General features: G+C 40.1%; 1 pseudogene; it reads left to right on the top strand.

The window, feature by feature from the left end:
- The first annotated feature begins 6,126 nt into the window (after positions 1 to 6,126).
- On the top strand, positions 6,127 to 9,326 carry LOC121461440 (annotated as a pseudogene).
- The last annotated feature ends 5,765 nt before the right edge of the window (positions 9,327 to 15,091 follow it).

Here is a 15,091-nt window from a genome sequence, read left to right as displayed (position 1 = left end):
CATCATAGAACCTTCATCTGGTGATGGATGGAGATAGAGACAGAGACCCACACTGGAGCACTGGATTGAGCTCCCAAGATCCCAATGAGGAGCAGAAGGAGGGAGAACATGAGCAAAGAAGTCGGGACCACGAGGGATGCACCCACCCACTGAGACAGTGGAGCTGATCTATTGAGAGCTCACCAAGACCAGCTGGACTCTGACTGAAAAAGCATGGGATAAAACTGGACTCTCTGAACATGGCGAACAATGAGGGCTGATGAGACGCAAAGGACAATGGCACGGGGGGTTGATCCTACGTAATGTGATGGCTTTGTGGGAGCCTAGCCAGTTTGGATGTTCACCTTCCTAGATATGGACAGAGGTGGGAGGTCCTAGGTCTCACCACAGGGCAGAAAACCCTGACTGCTCTTTGGACTGGAGAGGGAGGGGGAAAGGAGTGGGGGGAGGGGGAGAAGGGTGGGAGGAGGGGGCGTAGGGTGGGAGGAGGGGGAGGGAAATGGGAGGCTGGGAGGAGGTGGAAACTTGTTTTTTTTTTTCTCCTTTTCTCAATAAAAAAAGAAAAAAAAAAGAATTTGCTCATCAAAAGAAGAAATAATCCGATAAAAAATGGAATACAGACCTGAGCAGAGAAATCTCAACAGAGGAATCTAAAATGGCTAAAAGACACTTAAGGAAATGCTCACCATCCTTAGCCATCAGAGAAATGCAAATCAAAACACTTCTGAGATTCCATCTTACACCTGTAAGAATGGCCAAGATCAAAAACACTGATGACAGCCTATGCTGGAGAGGTTCTGGGGTAAAGGGAACACTTCTGCATTGCTGGTGGGAGTGCAAGCTGGTACAACCCCTTTGGATATCATATTTTAGTGTGCTTTCCAAGGGCTGTAAAGAGATAGATGGTATACAGAAATAGATAATATATAGTTGCATATTATATATTTTACCTATCATCTATAACTATTATATAGTTATAACTATTATATAGTTATAGATAGTGTCATGAATGGAATGAGAAAGAGAGAAGCGGATAAGTAAATAAACTTATTAGACCCCACAATCAAATAAACCATATCTTAAAAATAATCTCTGTTCACTACCTGGGATTCTAAATCAAATAAAAACTGAAGCCTTCTGTGATGGATAGTGTTGATTGCCAACTTGGTATGTCCCAGAAACACCTAAGAGGCAAGGTGTCCTCGGCACACTTCTGAGGAATTCCTTAGTTTAGGTTAGCCTCTGGGCATAGTTCTGAGGGATTATATTGGTTAGGCTACTAGAACTGGGCAGGCCCACCCTTAAAGAGGATGACACCATTCACTAGGATTGGGTCCTGGAATAGATAAAACAGGCAGAAGGTAGTTGAGCATCCCAGCCATTGCTCTCTGCTTCTAGACTATAGATCCAAAGCTATCGGCTACCTTCATCTCTTGCTGCCTCAGCTTCCCTGCCATGATGGGCTGCACCCCCAAACTGTGCATTAAGACAAAACTTTCCTTTATTAATTAGCTTTGGTTGGGCATTTATTTTATCACAGCAATAGGAAATTTTCAATTCTGAAAATTGAAATATGTATTTCTATTTCATTTCTATTTATTATTCCATTATCATTTTCCTCCCCATTCTTTCTAGATTAATTGCTCAGGAAACAAAGAAATGCCTCATTGTTTAAGTCCACGTCAAATTTCTAGTTCTTGAATCAGGACCTGATGTAACAGATTACTAAGCATAAACTACTAACTATGAAGATGAGAATGTCATAGGTAGTTCTGAAATAGATGTCTAGCAGAGGCTTTGTCACTCTGCTAGAATCTAGTAACTGTCATCACCCTTAACATATTTGGTAAATGCACAGATTCATTGCTACCATTTATTCTGTGACTAGGAACATTCACGTTACCATCATTCATATTTGTCAACTACTTATTCCCTTTGGGAGGAGAGCTGAGTTTTGCATCAGTAATCACATCTATGAAATACTGATGTAGGATTCCCCTCTGTATGCTGCGAATGTGTTTTATTACTATTGGTTAGGAAAGAAGCTGTTTCAGCCAATGGCTTAGCAGAGTAAAGCCAGGCAGAAAATCCAAACATAGATATAGAGACATAGTAGATGGAATCAAAGAAACACCATGTAGCTGCCGAAGGAGACAGATGCTGAAATTTTATCTGGTAAGCCACAGCCTCATGGCAATACACAGAATAATATAAATGAGTTAATATAAAATGTAAGAGATAGCTAGAAATATGCATAAGACATTGGCCAAGCAGTCTTGTAATTAATATAGTTTCTTTGTAATTATTCGGGTCTGGGTGGACTTGAAATGAATGAGTAGTCTCCCTCAACAAAATACCTTTATAGCAACAGCTAGACTAAGCATCTGATCAATAACTGAGTGTCATAGCTTAGCAACATTGAAGTGAAATTAAACAAGTACCTTAGAACTGGTACCAAGTACCTAGAAGCTAAACAAACACCTTATAATTTATAGCATGTGTAACAGATCTCTTTTAATTTGATATTTTAAATATCTAGCCATGAGGTTTTCATAATAACCATAATAATCGAATTTCTTTTTTTCCTTACTTTTACACATTTGAGATTTTGAGATCCAGTGTCTGAAATCACACAAGCAGAGCCATCCCAAAGATTCTTAACCCAGGTTCTCAAAAATAACCATTTTCTCTTCTATCAGGCCTGCCAAAACATATTTGATGGCTAATTTGTCTTTTGATCAACAATTACTCCATTGACAATTTTAGAATGTGGTCAACAGGAGTAATAGTCATGCCCCCCTCGGTAGTAAGGAGAAAGGGGGAGTTTCATGGGCTTGGGAAGATCCAGGATTTGTTACCAGAACAATTATGAACAATACAATTTGAAGACTTCCCTCAGAATTTTATGTAAAATTCTGAAAACTGAAAGATGTGTTTATTTTATTTTTATTTATTTTTTATTGAAAAAACATTTCTGCCTCCTCCCAGCCTCCTATTTCCCTCTCCTCCGCCCACTCCTCTCCCCTTTCCCCCCTCCTCTCCCCCTCCCTCTCCAGTCCAAAGAGCAGTCAGGGTTCCCTGCCCTGTGGAAAGTCCAAGGTCCTCCCCCCTCCATCCAGGTCTAGGAAGGTGAGCATCCAAACTGGCTTGGCTCCCACAAAGCCAGAACATGAAGTAGGATCAAAATCCACTGCCACTGTCCTTGGCTTCTCATCAGCCCTCATTGTTCGCCATGTTCAGAGAGTCTTGTTTTGTCCCATGCTCTTTCAGTCCCAGTCCAGCTGGCCTTGGTGAGCTTCCAATAGATCAGCACCCCCAAAAAGATGAACATGGGATATACTCACTCATAATTGGTTTCTAGCCATAAATAAAGGACATTGAGTCTATAATTTGTGATCCTAAAGAAGCTAAATAAGAAGGTGAACCCAAAGAAAAACATAGTTATCCTCCTGGATATGGGAAGTAGACAAGATTGCCAGGCAAAAAATTGGGATCTTGGAGTTGGGGTGGGATGGGGGTAAGGGAAGATGGGGAGAGAAATGTGAGAAGGGGAGGAGGGGGAGAACTTGGGGAAATGGAATTGTTGGAATAAAGGAAGGGTGGATATGGAAGCAGGGAAGTATATATCTTAATTAGGGGAGCCATTTTAGGGTTGGCGAAAGATGTGTTTCTAACTCACTTAAATTTCTTAATTATTTGGGGAGCATCCCTGTCATTCAGCCTCTGCATTCAGACAAAGCATATGTTTCTTTAGGTTCACATAAATTGAAGCTGCTAAAGCATCTATCTTCCACTACATAGAAAAATCTGAAAAGTCAACAGCTGTGTATGCCTACCCTGGGAAGCAATGGTTTCTTTCTTCGTTTTTGATGTTGTTGTTTTCCTGCTTTGGCTGGCAAAGATGACTAATAGAAGCCTCCATCACCACTGCACAAGAACAAAGGGTCGGCACTGAGGGATGCCGACCACTGGGCCTGAATCAATGCTTCAGAAATCAGAAACAAATTACCAGCTAGACAGGCCTCTGGACTCTGCTTCCCCAGCTGTTCCTAAATTATAACTGCTTACTTGAAAGGAGTAAGGAAAAATGCCTTTTGGCCATTTGTAGGGGAAAACAATATCACACGTTTCTACAAGTGACTTCTTTGACATCTATGATTAAAGTAATGCACACAAACTGCCTGAAAATGGTTAGTGCTGGAGGCCTAAGCAGTGCTCACATTCTTCTACCATTGTTATGTAGGAACCTGACCCTACATTGAATCCTTAGTCATCACCTAGTGTGAACCTCTTCGCAACATACCCAAGAATGTCTTTAACAAAAATCCAAGTGATTTATTTTTCATACTTGCTGCTTCTTACTTACTTCAACTCATGAAAAAACGACTTTTTAAAATTTTGCCTTCTTTTGTGTCCTGCCTGTACAACTTGGACAGCATACTGTCAGCATTCGAGACAAAAGTAGTTTCTTTCCCAGTGGCTAGCTTTGTCAGAAAGAAAGCAAGCTCTATATGGAGGGTCTTCAATGCCCATCATCCGTTTGTTGAAGTAAATCAATGCTGCCAGGAGCAGGTGTGTCTCACTGTCATGAAAAACCTTATGTTATTAAAACATTTTAAATGCAAAAAAGTTATAGAAAAATATTTCAAGTGTCAAAAGTTTCTGATTAAATTACCCCAAGTGATAATATGTTTCTCATACTCTTTATTGAATTGGAGGTTTCTTATTATCTTTTCATAGAGCTGCAGTTCACAGAAATGTCTGTAAGCAGATTATATTGCCAGAGATGAAATATATATTGGATAATTTTATGTAAACTTGACACTAGCTACAGTCGTCTGAGAGGGAGGAACCTCAATTGAGAAAATACCTTTATAAGATCAGGGTGCAGCCAATCCTGTAGTATGGCATGTTCTTACTTAAAAAATTGATGGGGAGAATCTGGCCCACTGTAGGTGGTACCACCCCTGGACTGGTCCTAAGTTCTGTAAGAAAACGGGCTCAGCAAGCCAGTAGGCAGTGTTCCTCCATGGCCTCTGCACCAGCTCCAGCCTCCAGGTTCCTGCTCTGCTTGAGTTGCTGACTTGTCTATAAATTGATGATATGACTGCTCCATAGTATGCTTAAGGGGAAGGCTTTTATTGTAGATACAACCTGGGGAACAAAATGTTATGCAAGAGACTTTACTAGGAGAGACACTTGTGCATACATGAACGTGCATGCGCCAGAACACACACACGCACACAAACACACACACACGCACACAAACACACACACACACGCACACAAACACACACATACACGCACACACACGCACACACAGATCAATTCACTCCAGAAAGGTAGCTTAGGACAGGCTAAAATAATGATAATACCAAAGTTCAACTTGGTGAACTAATGAGGTTTTACTGGCGTTATTAGCAGCAGTAAGGGTAAGGGGCTACTTAGGAGCAGGGATCACTCAAAAGTAGCTGCATCACTGAAAATCCCACCCCAATATGGGTGAGGACTCACAAAAGTTGGAATCACGTAGCAACACACACACACACACATACGCTCTCACACACATGCATACACACACATGCGCGCGCTCACACACACTTATACACAGGCTCTCTCTCCCTCACACGTGCACACACACACCCAAACACTTGCTCACACACAAGCTCACACACATGCTCGCACACACGCACATAATACTCCCCCACATGCTCATACACGCCCACACATATGTGCACGCACACATACACAGACAGACATGTATGCACACACACTAGAACTCACATGCTCACACACACACATGTGCTCACACACGCACACACATACACACACACACAGAATTGTTTACTCCTTTATAAATGTGGAATGGGCTTTTGAGAATTTCACAAGCTCCAACTTTCTCTGACATGGACTACTATTTACCTTCTGCGTTTTATTAGCCTTGCCCTCTCTCCTAGAGGGACTGTTTCAAAGGAAAGGCAAGTGCCACACAAATTGTGTGCTGGGCCAATCAAGAACCATCAAAGTCACCCCGGGCCAGTGGCACCTGGGTCGTCGTGTATAAAGTTGACAGATAACAGAAAGGTAAGCTTTAAAAAGGGATTTTATCAAAGGTGTGGGCTTAAGATGAAGAAAGCAGGGGACTTCCTGTCTAGCAGAAACAGGTCCCCAGGATGTGTTGCCACTAATGGTCCCTGCTTGCCTGAGTGCAAAGGCTTTGTTGAAATGAGGCATGGAGCTGAGCTGGTCAGTCCTGTTGTCCCACTCACCTGGTGTTTTGTGGACTTCTTTATTCCAGTATCTGACCAGAATGTTAGGGGCCAAGAAAGTCTCTGATTTCCTGTAATTTCTAGGCAGCTGTGCTATCTTTCTATGAAAGAGGAGAAAACATATAAAAATGAGAAACCATAAGACAAATGACTACCCCCAAACATATTTGTCATTTCTGGCTTCTGTCCAGGGCTGATAGAATGACAGGACCAAGAGCATTACAGTTTCTGTCAAAGACAGACCTGTCAAGAACAACGAGCAGAGGTACTCATGTGAGGTCCCATCCCAACTGCTCACCCACTTTCTTTCTCCTTTCATCAATACTATATTGAAAATCACTACAATAATTTGACTCAGACCCAATCTAACCTAGGTTTGTTCCAACAATTAGATCACTCTTTTATTATAACTAGAGGTATGCTTTCATTGGCTAATTTGTTTCTTTCATTAATTATTTGAAATCCTGGAGGTACAAAGCAGAGTTACAGTTCAGGACCCCACTTTCTCATTTATTAGTTATTAGATAATTAAGATATTCACCATTGAGGTCCACAATTTTCTAATTCTAAAGGTGATAATTAATACTATGGATTGCCATTGCTATCATCATTACATGAAATCTTGAACAGAAAAACAACAGTGGTATAACCTCTGTCAAGATCTCTTGTTTTTATGCCACATACTTAAAGTCCTTTGTTGAATATTCAGTAAATATTGAAATTTGTCTTCCTGTTGGCTATAAAATTGAGCTTGATGGCACCTTTGTGACCATGTAACTGCACTGTCCTCAGGAATAGTAAGTCTGAATTCACAAGACTATTTAGTTCTTGAATAGTGGGTTGGAGGTGAATGAAAACATCAACAAAACCAAAAGAGTAGTGTTGAGCTAAAGCATTTAAGTGTAGGTGACACAGAACTTGCAGTACACATGGTCACAGCCCAAATGTCAAGCTGCTGTTGAATGGATAGTCACAATATGGAGTGACCAAAAGGTGAAGGGAACATGATTGAGAATAAAGAATGACAGCTGGTACATGCTAAGATATGCACAAACCTTGGAAATGTTTTGCTAAGTAGAAGAAGCCAGGTACAGAATACTGCAATGAATTCCATCTGCATCAACCACAAAAGAACAAGTTCACAGACACACAAAGCAGTTCTGAAGCTGCCTGCACTGTGAGTAGAGTTGTAGAGGCTGGAGCTCAGCTCCAAAGTGATTTCTGGAAGAGTGAAAAATTCTAACGTGGGATTGGAATAAGGTTCGCACACCTCTTCTCTACAAATAGGTAAGCTTTAGAGTATTCACACTGAAATTTAACAAATCTATTAAAATTGTACACGTTCTGCCCAGGAATTACATATTTATACAAAAGTTATACATTGGAATCATATTTATTCCTTAATTTTGTAACAGAGAAATATTTGAAATCGCCGAAGTAGTTACCATATTCCACAGCACACCTAAATGTTCATGACGAATATCACACGTGACCATTAACTTCACACACCTATGGTGATTGAACTAGTTTTCACAGCATAAAGCACCACATAGGTATTTAATGTAATAAGGGATTGCATGAAAAATTTACCAGGTATATTGTTCAATATAAAAAGCAAAATCTATAATGGGATAAATACAATACAGGAAGGAAAGGAGTCAGTGGGTGTGTACTGGGATGTAACAGCCCTGTGTTACATGACTGTATATGGAGCTGTACTGGGATGTAACAGCCCTGTGTTACATGACTGTATATGGAGCTGTACTGGGATGTAACAGCCCTGTGTTACATGGCTGTATATGGAGCTGTACTGGGATGTAACAGCCCTGTGTTACACGGCTGCACATGGAGCCCAACACTGTCTCTTGTCATGGGAAGGATACCGGCTTATGGATTTTCAAAGATTTGGTTTCCAATTATGGTGACATAATGTTTAATGGCAGGAATATGTTCTGAGAAATCTATGTTTCATCACAAATTTAACATTCTGTGACAATCATAGAATGTATTTCCACAAACTAAGATAGCTGTATGTCAGCAGGCAGTACAATCTCATCTGCCTACTTTTTCATGTGACCCTTCCTTGGCCAAAACAATTATGAAGCACATTTAAATGTGTTCTTTTATAACTTTTTTTATGTATTGTGCACTTTACATTACCCAAAAATCTTAAAGTTTAGAAACTACTAACTTCTTCTGCAGAGTATTTATTGAGTCATTCTTGCTCAATATATCTGTGGATAATAGCTAGAAAAGGTGAATATATTATGAAAATCATGCTTTGGTTTTATTTGTTTGGTTGGTTTTCTGTTTCTGATTTTGATTGCCAGAGACCTGTGGAAGTTAAAATCCCAGAGGAACAGTTGCTCAGACTGAATGAAAGCACAGACTAGTTCTAATATTCCTTGGGGATTTGCCAGTTCTTGGCTTAGGAATGACCCTGGCAGAAGGCAGCTTTTGGAAGAAAGATACATGCATAAAACTTTAAATAAATACACATGACTAAAATGAGAGGTTAGAGTTGACACGTTTCAAACATATGCTGGCTTCCCCTGAACACTTTTGATGAATTATGGGGTTGTACAAAGGGCACAGAGAGTTCACTGAAATTGTTTAAGAAACTAATATATAAAACTAAGTTTAAAATTAGGACTTCTGTCACACTGCTGCTGCCAAAATGTCCACAGGTACGCACGCCTCCAGGAAGTTCAGGTGATACTGCTGGCAGTAATCGAAGACTCCAGCAAACATAGTCAAATTGACGAGGTGGTTGATATCATGAGAGTCAACGTGGACAAGGTGTTAGAAAGAGATCAGAAGCTCTCAGAGTGGGATGACCGCACAGATGCACTGCAGGCAGGGGCTTTTCAGTTTGAAGCAAGTGCTGCCAAGCTGAAGAGAAAGTATTGGTGGAAGACCTGCAAGATATGGGCCATAGGGATCAGTGTCCTGGTGATTTTTGTCATCATCATCATTATGTGGTGTGTCTCTCGGAATGAAGAATCTGGTGAAACCAAAGTCCACCGTCCAGGAGCATCTTCAAGACTTTCTGCTTAGAACCTGCTGTGCTATCGAGCTTACCTGCTGTCTTTTTCCAAATGATTATTTTTGTTAGTTTACATACAGTTGAGTGCCAAGGAAATGTGCCTTTGTTTTAATATATACTCCAAATGGGGGTGGGTGGGTAATGACCTCCGCTGCCTACCTTTTGCACAGTGCCTTTATAGATTTGTGCACCAACTAGGAAAGAGGACTTCTGGTGCTCCAGAGTGCTAGAGTCTGAATGGATGTTGTCACTAAGGACTTGCTGTGGATTCCAGGAAGGGGATTGTATTCAAGTCAGCTGTCCCCACATCTGACATCATCTTCTAAACAACATTTTAAACCTTTGGGTGATTAGATTCCCAACTCGTGCCTTCTGAGAAGAACACTATGGCCTAGTACAAATCGGTGACAATAACAGGGTGTGCCTTATTTTGATATTTGGCTCCTTTCCCTTAAGAGGACCCTCCTTTAGCACTACTGACCCCCACTGTATGTAAGATGCTCTCCTGTTAGGTGTGAAGATGTTTACTTTCTTGTTCTTGTTATGTATCACGTCTAAAAGAGTATTTTAATCAGAAAAAAACCCTTTAAAACTTTTTTATAGAACGATGACCAAAGTTTCTCTTTTTTTTTTTTGCCAGAAGTTAAATACAAATTAAAGGTCTGTAAGTCTGACCCTAAGAGAGAAACTCAAATAAGAGCCAGATGAAACTCAAAGTGCCCTTCAAGAAAAACTGTTAAAACTGTGTGAGCTTCAACACTTTTCCAGTCCGCCCTGTGAAGTGCTGTAGTGATGCTACTTTCAGATTTGGAATCTTTCACAGAGTTACAGAGGTGAGCTGAAGTCACACCTAGATAAGGCAGTAACAGTTTGCAGACTCAACTAGAGGCTGCGGTCGCTAGTGCAGTGTGAGCAGCAGCTCTGCAGCCTCGCAGCAGTTTGCACAGACCAGAGATCTCCAATGCTGTTTACTGCTTTTGCTCATACACCGCTTCCTAAATCGGTCCTGTATTATGCTTGAGGTGAGGCATAGGCCACTTACAAGTGACTAGCTAAGCAGAGATGCCTGTTGCTCTTAAGACATGGCTATTGCCATCTGAGACACTTTCGTTGTGTATCTGAGACTTTCATCAAGGTGTGGTTCAAAGATGGAAGGTTTCAGCACGAATGAAAAATTAAAAAGCAGTAAAGAAGAAGCAGAGGCTTTATTTACCCGTGGCAGTGCCACTAGGGTGCCCTGGAATTTGTGTTTGTGTGCAAAGCAGCATCAGCCAAGATGTAATAGAATCCAGTTCCAGTCTTTTATTGTTCCTCTGATATATAAATACAAATACAAATATTGAATATAAATATTGAAGTATTAATTTTGCCCAATACAAATAGACTAAACGTTGATGTGAGATGTCCTTCTCTGTGTGTGTAGGTTTTTTTTGTTAATAAATAAAGCTGTTTCAGCCAATGGCTTAGCAGGGTAAAGCTAGGTGGGAAGTCCAAACAAAGATACAGAGAGAGAACAGGCAGAATTGGGGAGATGCTATGTAGCCACCCAAGAAGCAAGATGTGAGGTAACAAGCCATGAGCCTAATGGTAAAATATAAACTAAAAATTTGGGTTAATTTAGAGAGATAGAGCTAGCCAGAAATAGCCTAGCCATTGACCATACAATTGTAACTGTTGGGTTGTGACAAAGATATTTTAAGTCTAAAAATCACAGCTTTTGAATAGGATGGGATCCTATCACCATTTGGTATCATTTGTGCTCTATCTTAAAAACTATTTTGTTTATATCATTGCTACTACGATGAGAAAAATATTTGCATTAGTTGAAAATTATTATCAAAATAATTGTGGAAACATATATATTAACTCATCCTATGAAACATTAGAAAATATATGTTTATCAGCTTAGGCTGATCAAAGCACCTTGTGTAATACCATGACAAGTACACCATCACACGTTAGATACTAAAGCCATTCTGTAATACAGGCCAGTGACTGCATTTGAACTCCTTCAGCTTCATTCGAAAGTCCAACTCATTTTCCCCCAGACGAAGAAGCCAAATTGGTTGATCACATGAGCTTATCAATGGCTAAGACTAAAATCCTGCTGGACTCAACCTTCCTCCAGGAACCCATGCTCACGCACCACAGTGCTCCAGAAATTCAGTGGGAAACCCAGGTATTTTCCAGACACTGGGTGTGCAGCTCTAATTTTTAAATATTTTTTCAAGTTAATAAACTACTTTATTCAGATCATCATAGAGGGAAAATTCCCAGCTAAAAGCACAGACAAGGGAGGTGTTACTGTGTTAACACAGGAGCCAATGAGGTACATGGGTCTGAGTATAGAGAAGACAACACCAAGGTTGTGAGGTCAGAACAGGACAGAGGCCCTAGGCCGATGCTGCTTTCCCACAGTGGGCCAGTGTAAACGGAATGCTCTTCTCCATCTGGCTGGTCCTTCTGGACTGCTTTATCTCTCCTGCCTATTCCCGAATAACCACTGAGTGGCTTAATATTTTATTTCTGCTTTCTTTTTTTTCAAATTAAATTTATTCATTTATTTTACATCCTGACCTCAGTTTTCACTCCTCTTCTCTTTCTATTCCCTACCCCCGACTCACTTCCCCCCAATATTTTATTTCTTAATATGAATGTTTATTGATTTGTAAATCATCACAGAGCGACATTTGTGAAGTTCTCTATTTGCTAGACTTTAACAAATGCTCCTGTTGAAACTGAGATGTACTTCATTTTAAAGAAACATAAAAACAGAAGATAAAAAAAGGGAGTATGAAGCTATACAAAGAATCACAGGGAAAGCTGTGTCTGAAGTTAAGGGCTAAATGGATGCGTTTATGGTTGTGAAAATACAACTATTGATGTACTGATAGAAAATCTCCAGAAAACACACAGACACACATGTACACATACAAACACACTCACATGCATGCCCTTACATATTGTGTGAGCACACGCATGCACACACAGACACATGCAATATAAACTGAATGAAAAGACAGGGAGTAAGTAAATGTGGAATATACTCTCAAGGTTTTATACCAATCAAATTACAGAAGTATAGGAGAGAGAAAAGTTGGGCAGAAATCTTATTGAAGTAAACAATAGCAGATAATTTTCAACTCATTAAACAGGTATAGACACATGAAGAATCAATACCTTCTACTATAACAAAGACAAGGCAAATTCGGATACATTTCATTGCCAAAAAATCAAGGGATAATAGGAAATCACAAAAAAACTGAGAGAAAAAAAGAGGTGCAATATTACTAACACTTGATGTCTCCATAGTAACAGAGGACTCAGAGACAATGGAAACTTTCAGCGTAGTCAAGGTTAATTAATGAAGATTCTTAAACGAGATGGATCAAGGTGTTTTCATATAAACCCCAAGGTTTCCAAGGAGCCAATAGTTCCATGGACTGTTCCTTGGTTTTAAGCAGGATGCCACTCCACAGCCATGGTAGAGGATTAAATAAAACCGGAAGAAAATCCTACAAGGCTATGGAGAAAATGGAACTAAAACACACCCTTGAAAAGATCTTTCATGGGTATGGAGAAAATGGGATTCAAGCACATTATAAATGAGAGCAAAAATTTACCAAAACCTCCAGGAAAGGGACAATTTCTATTAAAGCTGTAAATTCATAAAAAAATCAATTAAATTCTAGGTATGACCCATCAAGGAAGACCACAGTGTAACCCATGTATCACAGACTGCCCAGTTTCCACAGAGATTGGAAAGAATAATCAAGTCAAATTTGCATAAAGAGGTTATTTGCAATAGCATTGATAACTAACTATAGTAACGGAGAAGACAGAGCTGCCTCTTGTACGGGTGATATTGAGCAAAAATCCAGTCACTCCTGAAGGGAAAAGTCCTATCACCTGAAGGGAAGCCAGTGTGGATTTCAATGGCACATGGAGGATAAACACCAGAAGGGCCTTCGCAGTGTCGGGTCATACAGTTCTTGACCTGGGTGCTGACTATGTGTGCATGTTTAGTTTCTGGAAGCAGAATTTGAGAAAGAATTTTTTGATGTACACATAATACTTCAGTAAAGTTAAGAAGTCAAAATTTGTGTTAAATAATTAACCTCTGTTACTGAGTAAGAATTATACATGAAAGAAACTGTGAAAAACAAAGATGTCAAACATCAAACACTGGGTTAAAAGGAACAGCTGAAATTTCTAACTGGAATTCGTGTCCGTTGCTCTCAACATAGTGCTTCTGAGATGGCTGCAGCCTGCCATTTTCTTAACCAAGTTGCTAAGTCAGCCTCACTGTTGGTAGATTATATGCTGAGGCTTTGTTATATAATGTAGCTTGAAACTGTGAAACTGAAGGAACTATGTGCAATGATCTGGAGAGAAATAACCTTAGTTAATGAACTTTATCCTTTCTACAGTTCAAAGTGCACAGAAAGCACAAGACCTTGCACCCTGGAGTAAGCAAAGAATGAAGGACATTTTATACAAGATAGTCATGTCAAATTGTTAGTGTTTGATATTTTTAACCTAAATGAAGGAATATCGCATGGTTTAGCCTAACAATGGGAACGCTCTGTATATTGGTCCTGAATATACCTTAAAAAGCCTTTATCCAGTCATTGAAGTCTTCTAATTATATTCCAGGTTACACAAGAAGACACTTTAAAGCTCAGCTCATACAATCAGTTTTTTCATCTTAAAAGCCTAAATGTTGATCAGAAAACTGAAGTCAGAATATGAAGAAACTGCTTTCTTCCCAAATGAATGTAAGATTTAAGATTTAACCAACTATTTGTTGACTACTTCTGTTCTTCATAATTTTTTTAATGGAGGGGTACCTCAGTAACAGGCCACTATATTCACAGAGTACAGAAGGAATATTCCACAGTATATATAGATTACATTTCTATTCCCAGAATCCTTGGCTCTTAGCATGGACGCAAGCATGAGAGAGGTATGATAGCCCACGCCTGTAATCCTAGCGTTTATAAAGCAGAAGCAGGATTGCTGTGAGTTAGAAGAGTGCCTCAGCGATGCAGCAAACCCAAAGTCATCCTTCCCCACCCTACCACTCCTGAAGTGAAAAGAAGTGAGTTGAGATGGTATTACTTCACCATGAGTTGTGTTCTACCCAAGTAAGTCAGAAACGAACGCTCTGCTACACGTGTGGTCTTGTTGGAAGGACTGAAACATGTCACTGCATTTACCCATGGGGCTTTCTATGTCCTGCTGCCATAGGAAGGAATGAATGCTTGTTTATCTTTGACATAATGTCAAATCATTGATTACATCTTCAAGAGGCCCAACGGAGCCATAGGGAAATAATATCCTTTCAGAAATCATAAAGGCTAACTTTATCCTGTGGCCAAAGTGACTCTTTTCACTAATGTTGTCAGTTTTCCTTAAGGCATAGTTTATACTTCAAGGGCCTTGTTAGGAATAATAGGCAGGGAAATCTTGCATAGGATTCTGGGCATCCCAGTGAAACTTAGGGAAAATGGTGGCCATTTACGGGACCCAGTGAACAAACTACATCTCTCCTTTGTCGTATATTTGCTGCAAAAATGTCAGTCAATTTCCTAACTATTTCCAAAACCGAACGACAAACATATAGCAAAAGAAGCAATCAAACTCAGTGCAAACCCACGGGACAAGCCTGTGCCACAGAGATAATTGATGGGAGCTAATGAGGAGCAGGTGTTCTACACAGCTGTTCTCTCAGCTGGGTGTCCACAGCAGGGGCATCTCAAAGCTTTAGAAATGA

The sequence above is a fragment of the Microtus oregoni genome, unplaced genomic scaffold, assembly GCF_018167655.1.
Source record: "Microtus oregoni isolate MIOR12 unplaced genomic scaffold, Mior012 000022F_ref0000154, whole genome shotgun sequence".
Taxonomy (NCBI): Eukaryota; Metazoa; Chordata; class Mammalia; order Rodentia; family Cricetidae; genus Microtus; species Microtus oregoni.
This window is presented reverse-complemented; position numbering and strand designations above follow the sequence as displayed.